This window comes from Bubalus kerabau, chromosome 6, assembly GCF_029407905.1.
Source record: "Bubalus kerabau isolate K-KA32 ecotype Philippines breed swamp buffalo chromosome 6, PCC_UOA_SB_1v2, whole genome shotgun sequence".
Classification (NCBI taxonomy): domain Eukaryota; kingdom Metazoa; phylum Chordata; class Mammalia; order Artiodactyla; family Bovidae; genus Bubalus; species Bubalus kerabau.
In genome coordinates, this window is record NC_073629.1 from 28,624,901 (window position 1) to 28,637,941 (window position 13,041).

At 47.3% G+C, this 13,041-nt stretch overlaps 1 protein-coding gene across 5 annotated transcripts in view; it reads right to left on the bottom strand.

Moving 5' to 3' along the window:
• Positions 1-7,653, bottom strand: part of VANGL1 (VANGL planar cell polarity protein 1) — a 59,706-nt gene extending 52,053 nt beyond the window's left edge. For 4 of the 5 annotated variants that reach the window (XM_055584631.1, XM_055584630.1, XM_055584629.1 and 1 more), the window contains exon 1: positions 7,485-7,653. The gene's annotated coding sequence lies outside the window, so the exon portion shown is untranslated. Of the gene's footprint in view, positions 1-6,515; positions 6,691-7,484 lie in introns of all 5 variants that reach the window. The other variant, XM_055584628.1, reaches the window with a different exon arrangement.
• Between the last annotated feature and the right edge of the window lie 5,388 nt (positions 7,654-13,041).

Sequence of the window (13,041 nt, forward strand, 5' to 3'; positions counted from 1 at the left end):
GGTTAGATCCCTGGGCCTGGGCCGGGAAGAATCCCTGGAGTAGGAAATGGCAACTCACTCTAGTATTCTTGCCTGGAAAGAGAAGCCTGGTAGGGTACAGCTCATGGGGTCACAAAGAGTTGGATACAACTCAGCAACTGAATACACACACACTCGCATTTCCTACTTAGACCCCTCTTGCTCCACTTGGGATTATCATCACCCCCAAGATGCTCTCCAGTGCTCCGGCCTATTCTTTTCAATTTCCTTCACCAGAGTTATACAGTCACCCTACCGACCCTACCAGTCCATTCTGAAGGAGATCAGCCCTGGGATTTCTTTGGAGGGAATGATGCTGAAGCTGAAACTCCAGTACTTTGGCCACCTCATGCAAAGAGTTGACTCATTGGAAAAGACTCTGATGCTGGGAGGGATTGGGGGCAGGAGGAGAAGGGGACGACAGAGGATGAGATGGCTGGATGGCATCACTGACTCGATGGACATGCTGCTGCTGCTACGTCACTTCAGTTGTGTCCAACTCTGTGCGACCCTGTAGACGGCAGCCCACCAGGCTCCCCCGTCCCTGGGACTCTCCAGGCAAGAACACTGGAGTGGGTTGCCAGTTCCTTCTCCAATGCATGAAAGTGAAAAGTGAAAGTGACATCGCTCAGTCTTGTCTGACTTTTTGCGACCCCATGGACTGCGGCCCACCAGGCTCCTCCGTCCATGGGATTTTCCAGGCAAGAGTACTGGAGTGGGGTGCCATTGCCTTGAGTCTCAGTGAACTCCGGGAGTTGGTGATGGACAGGGAGGCCTGGTGTGCTGCGATTCATGGGGTCGCCAAGAGTCGGACACGACTGAGCAACTGAACTGAACTGACCCTACAGAGCCAACCCAGCACCATTTTCATAACTTCCTCTCCTTCTCATCCCACATATTTCACTGTCACTAAGTGCCCTCTGTCCCTTGGGATCCACCCTTCACTCTTCTGGTTCTCAGCCACCCGCTTCCTCCAGGCTCTGGGGACACAGGGCTAAACTATTACAAAGCCTGCAGGTTTCCTCACAGAATCCAGGCTCTACAGAGCTCGGGCCCCTTCTACATCACAGTTTCTATCAGAGCTATCAATTTTTTTCAAGATCTCAGTGAGGATTAAGAAGCAGCAGCCAAAGGCAAACGGACAAAATCCAGAGTGAACTCATTTCAAAAGCCAACATAAGAGCTTCAGTATGGTTAACAGAAAAACACATCCTGAAGCTTATCTTTGCAGCAATGCATTTAGAAGATAGCTCCCTTGTATGCACAAGAAATTAGCAGACTTCAGATAAGGTCAGAGGGGGATGCCTTATCAGGAAGATAAAGTAATGAAAAGGGATCGGGTTCCCTGGGTAATAAACCAATAGGCTGTGCACTAGCCTGAATGGGATAGGGTCATAAAAAGGTGTAAATGTGGATCCTTGGAATGCACAACTGTGCCTTCATCACGCTGACCCCTGACAAGACCCAGACTCTGGCTGGCCCTGACTGGGCAGCAGCCAGAGCGATCTCTCAGGTCACAATGCAGACGTTGTTTTCCTGCTTGAAACCCTTCCATGGCGTTCTGCTACGCTTCAAATAAAACACAAAACCTTTCACTTGGTCGGCCAGGCCCTGCCCATATCTCCTTCTTGGCCTTCCTTCTCTTTCTAAGGTCCTCTAAAGCAGCAGTCCCCAACCTTTTTGGCATCAGGGACTGGTTTCATGGAAGACAAGTTTTCCACGGAACTGGGGGCAGGGTTGCTTGCGGGATGGTTCAAGAGCATGATGTCTATGGTGCACATTATTTCTATTACTATTTCACATTATACTCTATTACTATTACATCAGCTCCAACTCAGGTCATCAGGCATTAGATCCCCGAGTTCGGGGACCCCTGCTCTAAGGCACCATGCCTTTCTGCAGCCTCAGTGTTTACACTCTACTGACTCTTCACCCACCTCATTCCACCCAGTTCCTAACTATCCCTCTCAAATGAAATACGACTTCTTTCAAGAAGCCTTTCCTGATCCTCCAGTCTCAGCTCCCTGTACTTCTTGACATCCTGGTTTTCAGTTACTCGGGGACTGGCTCCTGGAGAGACAGGAAGCTCCACAAGGGCGGGGCCTCTTTCATGACTGTCTCTTCAACCCTTGGAGCACACCAGGCTCTCAGTAACGCACACTGAGTGAGGGAAGGGTTCTCGTGGCAGATATCAAGATGCGGAGGCCACGGACTTTTGCAGAAGAAACCTTAGAGGTCATCTATTTTAAATCCTCAATTTTACAACAGAGGGAAAAGATGCAGAGATTAGATTCCACAGTGACAGCTGAACCACCGAGAGTGGAGGTGCCCTGCTGCTCACACAAGTCTCTCTCACCAGCAAAGGTTATATTCCAGATACATTGAGTAAGAATCAGCATTAGTTCTCTGCCTCCCTCTCCTGTCACTTATCCCTTCTGGGAACTGGAGGCTAACAACAGGATAGGGCTCAGCGCTCATCAAGTCACATCTCAGTGGGGCAGGAGGGCAGCATCGTAAATCTGGAATTCCCCGGCAACAACATCAGAGAATCTTCTTCACCACCCTTTGTTAAAAGCAAAATGGGGATCAGTGGTTTCGAAGTGTGTGTGTGTGTTCAACCGATCAGTCATGTCTGACTCTTTGCAATCACATGGACTGTAGCTTGCCAGGCTCCTCTGTCCATGTCAAGAATATTGGAGTGGGTTTGCCATCTCCTACTCCGTGGGATCTTCCCGACCCAGGCATAGAACCTGAGTCTCTCACATCTCCTGCATGGGCAGACTCAGAAGAAACTGAGTCTGAGTCCATCTCCTGCATGGGATTCTTTTATCTGCTCCTAAAGCCATGTTCACTTACATAAAATATACGTGACTCCTACTTAAAAGGAAAACACAGTGTTCAGAAAATCGTGAGAGGGAAATAATATGCTATGGTAACGACAGTGGTAAACATAAGCTAACCTTCCCAGAAAAGGAAATTATAAAAACATCAACAGCTCTGCCTAGAGCTATTAAGTAATTAAGCGAACCTGGGTTTGGACGGTTACCTTGCAAGGGGTACAAAGACACACGCTGAATTTAAAGAGCCTTTCCGCTCCTTCTGCACTGGATGTATTTCCAAGGGAAAGAGGTTTCTGCTCCAACTGTATTTACATATACTGTGTGCATTACTTTGAATATTTTGTTTTTATCATATACAGAATTCTAAAGGATTTATGGCATTTATAATTTTTATTGTTTTCAAGCTAACATTTTTCTCAAGGTACCCATTTTTAATTACTCAAGAGGAAAAGGGTAATTTAGATATTTTGTTCAGAGTAACTTTTCTTTTACAGAGGATAAGCCATGAGCACACGTTCTGCAGTTAGATCGTTACTGCTCAAATCCTGGCTCTGTTCCTTATCAGCTATGTGACCTCAGATTAAGTTACTTAACCTTTTTGTGCCTGTTTCCCTAATTATAACAACAGAATTATATTTTGCTTAACTTACAGGCTCAAGGTGGGTTAAATGAGATCATTCGTAATCTTTCAGACTAGTGCCTGGTACAGGATAGGTATTCAGTTCAGTTCAGTCACTCAGTCGTGTCCCGCTCTTTGCGACCCCGTGGACTGCAGCACGCCAGGCCTCCCTGTCCATCACCAACTCCCGGAGTTCACCCAAACTCATGTGCATAGAGTTGGTGATGCCATCCAGCCATCTCATCCTCTGTTGCCCCCTTCTCCTCCTGCCCCCAATCCCTTCCAGTATCAGGGTCTTTTCCAATGAGTCAACTCTTTGATAGGTATTACTACTTAGTAATAGGGACTTCCCTGGTGGCTCAGACGGTAAAAGCATCTGCCTACAATGCGGGAGACCTGGGTTTGATCCCTGGGTTGGGAAGATCCCCTGGAGAAGGAAATGGCAGCCCACTCCAGTATTGTTGCCTGGAAAATCCCATAGACAAGAGGAGCCTGGCAGGCTGTAGTCCATGGGGTCGCAAAGAATCGGACACGACTGAGTGACTTCACTTTCACTTAGTAAATCTAAATTCCTTCCATTGGAAAGAAAACTCTTATAAGGCACATGACTTATATATCATTTTCATTAAACTTATGTATATGTTTTTGGTCCATTTGAGTCTACCTTTAGTGTTAGTGCTGTCGTGTCCAGCTCTTTGCGACCTCATGGACAGTAGCACCAGGCTCCTCTGTCCATGGGAATTCTCCAGGCAAGAATACTGGAGTGGGTTGTCATTCCCTTCTCCACGGAATTTTCCCAACCCAGGGATCGAACTCAGGTCTCCTGTATTGCAGGCAGATTCTTTACCATCTGAGCCATTTACCTTTAATGGCTACCATTAGCTATAGTTAACTGATTTATTGATTTCCATTCTGTTCCTTGCAGGTCTTCTTTTACTGTTCCCAGGTTGGAAGTGAGTATCAGAGAAAACTGTGTGTTTTATTGGGTTTATGTGGAGGAACTCACGGTTGTAAGGGAGGGTAGGAAGAACTATTTTACTGAACTTGTGGTCTATAAACCATAACCCATCATCCAGGTCACCGATGTGGGAATCAGAGGGACTGGTGTATTTGCAACAAACCCAGTGATTCAACAGGGCTCTTAAAAAAAAGTGATTCTGGGCCACTATTCACAAGGAAAGAAAATGTCAACCTCACTGTACCTGTCTTGCCAATGATTTCAACTCACCTTCTTCAAATAATTGCTCTTGGCTCCAGTCATCAGTTACCTCTGAAACACTCCCAGCAGCTGGGTATAAATTTCTGCAGAGCTGTGAATGGTTAATATGTCCGGAATTCTTACGATGTATATTTGTTTTCAAGTGACCCTTGTCCCCTGCCAGATTTTTAAGCTTCAGAAAAATACATTTTGTAAGTATCTACTACCTCCTCTGTAAATCCAGTGGTGCCAGGTCCAGTGACTGCTGTCCAATAAATGGGATTCAGAAGGGATTGGATTCAGTGGGATGGAAACACACTGCAGCAGAACACACATGTACCTTTTCATCAGGCTTCGGGTGAGCCCAAAGCCACGACCAGAAACATGGGCCAGCCCCATGTCCACCTAATCCTGTCATGTCCACCTTCTGGAAAATGGCATAGGCTCTAATCATATACCCATACCCAGCTAGTCTCCTAACCACAGCTAGTTCACTTTATAGAGAGAAGACGGCCATAAATAATCTGATGGCTCAAAGTTCGTCGAGTGCCTCTGATGTGTCAGGAATTGCTTTCAGTCATTTGCATGTTACATTTCACTTAATCCTTAGAACATGACTTATATGGAAGAAAAAAACATTAATTTTCTGTTACAGTTAAGAAAACCAGTCAAACACCTGGTAAATGCTGGAGCTGGGCCTTGAACTCTTGAGAGTCTAACTCCAGAACCTGCTCTTAACTACAGAAACTATACAGCAATGTAGTAATTATCAGAATTGCTTATTTTCAGAGAGGAGGGTAGGCAACAATCATAAACTGTCCCAAACCACACATAACCTACAAAGATTTCTGCAATTTCAACCCCTGTTCACAGGTTGTGTCCCAAGCACTGTGGAAGGTACGGGGAAAAAAGAAATGAATCTGAAATAGTTCTAACTGCTGTGGAGCTCATAGCCCAAAGGTAGAAACTGCCTTTTCAAATACAATCTGATAGGCGCCTGTGCAAACCAACTCCTCCTGAGGTCTGCAGTCACAACCAGGGGGGGTGTGTCAACACTTGTTCAATCTCCAATGAGACCAGGGTGACAAGGCACTGAGGCCTGGTCAGGACACTTTCCTTTATGGTCTCATCCTTTCACTCAAATACACAAGGCGATAAAACATGTACTGCCTGGCAAGCCGTCCTTACAAATATGCCATTCTTAAAATTCTCCCATTTTACTTACAAATTAAGTTGCAGCCAAGTCACACTGCCAACACTGTAACAGTGGAAATTTCACACTAGCTGTTTCACTAATTATACTGAGAGACACCAAAGTCTGGGAATGCTAAAAGCTCATGGGGTAGGTGAAGAGTGTTATTTCTTTGAACTGGAGAATAAACAGTTTCCTCCCACAAATCAAAGCCCTAACTATATCACATTGATTTAATTCAACTCTAAAAACTCTAATTAGTGGTTTCATAAAATGACTAATTACATCTCCCTGGATTCAGACAGTTTCTGCCATCTCACTTAAAGAGCCTAGGAGCTGTGTAATCAAACAACCCACCCACTGGAAGAAGAATGCTAATTAGCATTGTTGATTGGTGACACAAGTTATAATATTTTTCCAGCAACCTTGTAAAATTTATAAACACATCAGTGAAAACGCCAGATTCTTTACAGCTTGCTAGCTTTTGGAATAAGTGTCTAAAAATACATGCATTTCCAACCACAGTCCCCTCAAAGGGGTTTAACAAAATGCACGTGTCAGCTACACAATCATCATCATAAAGCGCTCTAACGTCTCTTCACGAGCAGCAAAACGAGCTCACAACACCTTCTGGGGTGGGCCTTTTACCTGGTTTGAAGCTGTGAAAACTGAGCCACGGATTTCTCGGCTCCAAGTCTCACTAGCTCATCTCCCGGCCGCCAGGCCGCGGCTCCGCCCCACTCCTGCCTCCGCCACCGACGCGTTTAAATTTTTATAAAGCTTCGCACTTCTCGGGACGCGTTTGCTTGGGGCAGTTCAAAGCCTGTAGGAGGAAATGAGGTCCTGCCCGTGGCGAAGGCTGCCCCGGTGCGGTGAGATCGCCTCCAACCGGGACGCCTCGGGCAGAGACTTGCCGGACACCTCCTGCTCCACCCCGGCGTTTTTGAAAGTAAACTCCTACCTGCCTGTTGCGCTCTCTGAAGTGCAACCGGACTCGCGCCCCCGCCTCCCCCCGGCCTCTTGGGCCGGTTCCATTCTGTAAGCGAGGTGGAAACACAGGCCAGCTCTGTGCTGATTTCTGGCCCTGGGTCGGGCGGGCCCCCGGGCGCAAGAGGTTCCCGGGTCGAGCTCCGCAGTGGGGTGGGAACCACGGAGCGCGCCCGGCTCCCGGGGAGCGCAGAGCGCCCCGGCCCCCGCCTCGCACGGCGGGTTCCTCCGCCCGGGTGCCTGTACGAATGCTCGGCCACTCCCTGCTGGCCGGACGCGCACCCCAAAGTACAGCCTGGGAGAAGGGAGCGTCCGAGGCGTGAGAAGGGAATGCCCGGACCGAGAAAGTGGGGTGCGCGGGGAGCGGAGCGGGAGGGGCGCACCACGCGCGGATGGGAGAAGACTGGGGTCCCGGGAAGCACGGCTCGTGCTGCGGTCCGTGGGAGGGGAGGGGGCTCCCGGCCAGAGGCAGGGGGAGGGCAGTGAACCAGGGTCGGAGTCCCGGGTGGGGCTGCGGGAGGAGGACGCAGGGGCTAGCGGGCTCCCAGGTTCGGGTGGGGGCGTCTTCCCGCGGAAGGTCTGCACCCCGCGCCTGCCGCTCAACCGCGGCAGGCCTCCGGCGGGACTCACCTCCGCGCCGGCCGTGCGGGCGCCGCGGCCCGCAGTCTCGGCTCGCAGCGGCCCCGGCTCTGCGGCCTGCGCTGGGCTCCTGTAGAGGCAGAGCCCCGCCGCCGCCGCCGCCGCCGCCGCACTGCTGCTTTCCGCTTCCTGTCCCGGCGCCGCCCCGCAGCCCGAGCCCAGCCCTGCGAGCCCGGCGCGGCCGCGAGCCAAGAGCAGCGAGCGCGGCCGGCCGCGCGGCGGGCCCAGCCCACCTGCAGCGGAGGGCGGGGCCGGGCCGGAGTCTCCCCAACCCGCAGGAGACCGGCGCCCCGAACACACACACACACGCCCACGCACACACGCACACACCCTCGCGCAAGCACACTCGTTCTCACACAGACCCCAGGGGCTGACCACACACCCCCCTCAACACACACACACATTCACACATCACAGACACACGGTCAGAGACTGACCCCTACCCAGTTGCTCAAGGGTTTGCCTGATGAGTCAGAGGGTAAAGAATCCGCCCGCAATGCGGGGGACCTGGGTTCGATTCCTGGGTTGGGAAGATCCCCTGGAGGAGGGCATGGCAACCCACTCCAGTATTCTTGCCTGGAGAATCCCCATGGACAGAAGAGCCTGGTGGGCTACAGTCCATGGAGTCGCAGAGAGTCGAACTGAAAAACTAAGCACAACACTTGCTCAAGCTCACACCCTCACGCACACACAGACTCACAATCATACACAAAAATTCAAGCCCATTTGTGCACACTGGAGCCCCAACACACGTATATTTGCATAGCAGCCCAGGGACTGAACCGCCCCCCTCCACACACATATACTCACTTAAATACACATATTCCAAGAATTAGCCCACAAATATCCATATATGCATACATCTCAAAAAACATACACACTCACACTTAAACTCACACATAGCCCAGGAAACCCCACATGTAACCATACACACCCAGACCTCCTATGGGCCCCCAAAGCTAACTCTACCCCTCCTCCTCCATTTAACAGAGTGGTGACTGCCCCCCAACCCCAGTCTCCTAGAAAGTACTCCAAGAGCACACCTCTGAAGGCAGGCAGCCCCAGGTTCCAGACCTGATTCAACCAGGTCTGTTTCTAAGTCTTTGTTTCCCTGTCTGAAAAGCAGAGAAGATGATAAAGCCAGCCTTGCAGGATAGTGGTGAGGATTATGAAAAGTGGCTGGTCCCTGGAGGCACTACACAGTTGCCAACTATTCAGAGGAACATTTACACTCTTCTTACTTAGTTGTCTGGAGTGGGTGGATAGGGTCAGGGGTCCATGTGGAGAGTCCAGAATCTGGCTGGGACCCACAGCAGTTTACATGGCAGTGCTCGCCAATAGAGGTGGTGTCTAATGAAGCAGCGTGGGCAGTTGGGTGGTGAAACACACCCATGCTGAACTAGCCTTAGTTGTGGAACTTCAGCCTCTAAAACCCTCACTCTCCCCTTGCCACCTCTTCCCCATCCTCCCCAACCCCCTTTCTCTCTCCTATACATATTTCTTGAGGACATAATATGTTCCATGTAGGTGATCTTCGCACAGCCCACCAGCCCTAATGTGCACTCTAAGGGGTGTAAGGCGTCAACCACCGCCCCCCACCCCCCAACCTCCTACCTGTCTCCTGAGGGCAGCCAGCTTCCTAGGGGTAAAGCCTGTTGTCTCTCCACCTGAATCAGTGCTCAGGGGCAGAAATGTAGAGCTTTGTAAAAAAGTGTCTCTTTCATCTTTAAAATGTAGACTCTTCAAAGTTGCAACAGGCCAGGGATCTCCAATTCTAGTTATGATACACCTGAATAGCCCCCATGTGAGCTACAGATCCTCAATGGGTTCCCATGACAAGCAATTTTAATTCACATTGGAGTATTATGTCTAGCTATCTTACCATGTGGATACTTTTGTGGCAAAGAGGGGTAGTGCAAAATAAACCCTTTTTAAAGATAAATTCACCTATAAATGCCATCTACTGCTTGTTTTTATCTAAACATCTCAAGTATTCGAGTTGAAAAAATTCTCAGGAACTGAATTTTCTGTGTAACCCAGCTCCCATTATCTGTTACAAAGTGGGTCAGCCATATCCTAGGGTCTGGTTAGCAGGCTTATTCAGCTCTTGCCTAGACTCGAGTGCTCCAGCTTAGCCTTAATCATTAAAAAAAAAAAAAAAAAAGGAATACTGGGGACTCAATCTGCCACTCCTTGGTCTTATTATTTACACCAAACTCATTTGGGGAATTGGGGTACTATGTACTGGGTGCTCTCAAAACAACAGCGTGACTGTAATTCCACAATCATGCATGTGTGTCTCCATTCCTGCTCACTCTTGCAAACCCTAGAATGCTACCCAAGAAAGTTTTTCCTGTCTACCAATGCTATCTCTTACATAAAGCCTTCTCCAGTTCTCCCAACCAGAAAATATTTTCTTTCCCTCATTTGAATTCTCTGGATTTTTATGTTCACCTTCTACCTTGTATTGGTTATTTTATCTCACTTCTCAATAATGTGTAAATGCTGTCTTTATCTCTTTCCTATCAGATATTTGCTCATAGTAGTCATTTTAAAAAATACTTAGCAAATGAATGACAACTATAAAATACCACTTGCCCTGGGAAATTAATAATCTAATCAGGGAATAATCTAATTGGAAAGTTATGACATGTGTACATAAAGATTGTTGTTGAGTCACCAAGTTTTGTCTGACTCTTTTGCAACCTCATGGGCTGCAGTCTGCCAGGCTCCTCTGTCCATTAGATTTCCCAGGCAAGAATACTGGAGTCCGTAACCCTTTCCTTCTCCAGGGCATCTTCCTTACCAAAGGATGGAACCCAAGTCTCCTGCCTTAGCAGGCAGATTCTTTACCGCTGAGCCACGAGAAGCCTGAACATAAAGATAATTAACAACAAAAGAATATGTAAAATGCACTATTGGAACACTTTTTAGGAAGTCACTTATTCAGCCTCAAGAATTCTGAATATACTTGAAAAACAGGAGTTAAGTGAGAAAGGCTTGTGATCAACCAAGTAGATTGCATAAAGTTATGCTTTAAAACAGATAGACTTTATACATAAGATTGTCTCTTGCCCTTACTTAGACACTGTTTGTGTGTAGTTCACAAATATTTCTAATAAACTTCATTGTCTGATTCCTATGTCCACTGTAGATTAGAAACACATTAAAAGAGAACAGGAGGTGACCTCAGGAGAACCCAGGGACTGTAAAGGGGGAGGGTCATTGCAAAGATTGTTTAATTCCAAAACTCATACTCTTTCCTTTCACTAGTTTCTCCTCTTGATACGTCACCACAGCATAGAATACTGATGACCCTGAGTTATAAAAGTTAGATGTATATTCTATAGATAGTACTCTACTTAAGAAGACAGGGAAGATGCTGAAAAAAATTAGATTTCCATCCAAAATGTTTGAGAAGTTTAAAAGGGCTGATTCTTTTTTTTTTTTAATTTTTTATTTATTTATTTTTGGTTGCACTGGGTTTTCATCGCCGTACGCCGACTTTCTCTAGTTGCGGAAGTAAGAACTACTCTTCATTGTGGTGTACCAGTTTCTCGTTGCGGTGGCTTCTCTTATTGCGGAGCACAGGCTCTAGGCTCTTGAGCTTCAGTAGTTGCTGCACAGAGGCTCAGTAGCTGGGGTGCATGGGCTTCGTTGCTCTAAGGCATGTGGCATCCTCCCAGACCAGGCATCAGACCCCTGTTCCCTGCATTGGCAGGCGGACTCCTATCCACTGCACCACCAGGAAAGTCCAAAATACTGATTCTTTAAAAGTTCTTTTTATGTAAAATATGGAGATATACACATAAAAATATGTATACACATGTGTAAAATACATGAAGGAGGTATGTGTAATACCTGTTTATATGTTAATAATGTCAGTGATAAAAATATGAAAATAATGTCTTCTGTTATATTTAATGTCTTGTTTAATGTTTATAAGAAAATAATATCTTGATGAAAGTGAAAGAGGAGAGTGAAAAAGTTGGCTTAACACTCAACATTCAGAAAACTAAGATCATGGCACCTGGTCCCATCACTTCATGGCAAATAGATGGGGAAACAATGGAAACAGTGACAGACTTTATTTTTTGGGGCTCCAAAATCACTGCAGATAGTGACTACAGCCATGAAATTAAAAGATGCTTGCTCCTTGGAAGAAAAGCTATGACCAACCTAGACAGCATATTTAAAAGCAGAAATATTACTTTGCCAACAAAGGTCCCTCTAGTCAGAGCTATGGTTTTTTCCATTAGTCATGTATGGATGTGAGAGTTTGACTATAAAGAAAGCTGAGTGCCAAAGAATTGATGCTTTTGAACTGTGGTATTGGAGAAGACTCTTGAGAGTCCCTTGGATTACAAGGAGTCCAACCAGTCCAACCTAAAGGAAATCAGTCCTGAATATTCATTGGAAGGACTGATGCTGAAGCTGAAACTCCAATCCTTTGGCCACCTGATGCGAAGAACTGACTTATTGGAAAAGACCCTGATGCTGGGAAAGATTGAAGGTGGGAGGAGAAAGGGACGACAGAGGATGAGATGGCTGGATGGCATCACTGACTCAATGGACATGAGTTTGAGTAAGCTCTGGGAGTTGGTGATGGACAGGGAAGCCTGGCATGCTGCGGTCCATGGGATCGCAAAGAGTCAGACACAACTGAGTGACTGAACTGAACTGAACTGAATGTCAGTGATGAGGTGTTAAAATATGGGATATTAAAAGACTTCCCTGGTGGTCCAGTGGTTAAGACTCCTCATTGCCAATGTAGGTGGTGTGGGTTTGATCCCTGGTCACGGAACTAAGATCCCACATGCTGCAACCAAAAACTATGGGTTATTAGTGCCCACGAGGAGAGTCTGAATGGTCAGGGTCAAATTGTCCATGAGGTCAAAGAAAGAAAAAATGGAAAAGAGAGAAGAAGAAGTAGAATGAGCATAAGTGGAGGACAGTGGCTGCAACAGTGATTGGTTTATCTCAAGCACTTGCTTAAAAAATCTGATTTGAATAAATGAGTAAATAGTATTTCTGTTTGGAGTCTGGGCAGTGGTGTGGAGATACAGTCAAAGGCATGAGCACAGCAGTTAAGCTTAAGATAAAGGCTTGTGCTGAGACATGGAGGATTCAACATTGAGTGACTAGGATTAGAAGTTTGAGAACTTCAAATCCAACTCTAGTGTCTGAACTTTTAAAAACAGGCTGCTGCTGCTAAGTCACTTCAGTCGTGTCCAACTCTGTGCGACCCCATAGACGGCAGCCCACCAGGCTCCCCCGTCCCTGGGATTCTCCAGGCAAGAACATTGGAGTGGGTTGCCATTTCCTTCTCCAATGCATGAAAGTGAAAAGTGAAAGTGAAGTCGCTCAGTCGTGTCCGACTCTTAGCAACCTCATGGACTGCAGCCTACCAGGCTCCTCTGCCCATGGAATTTTCCAGGCAAGAGTACTGGAGGGGGGTGCCATTGCCTTCTCCAAAAATGGGCTAGTAACATAATAAAGTATTCATCCATCCATCCATTCATTCAAAAACACATGCTTAGTACCTCCT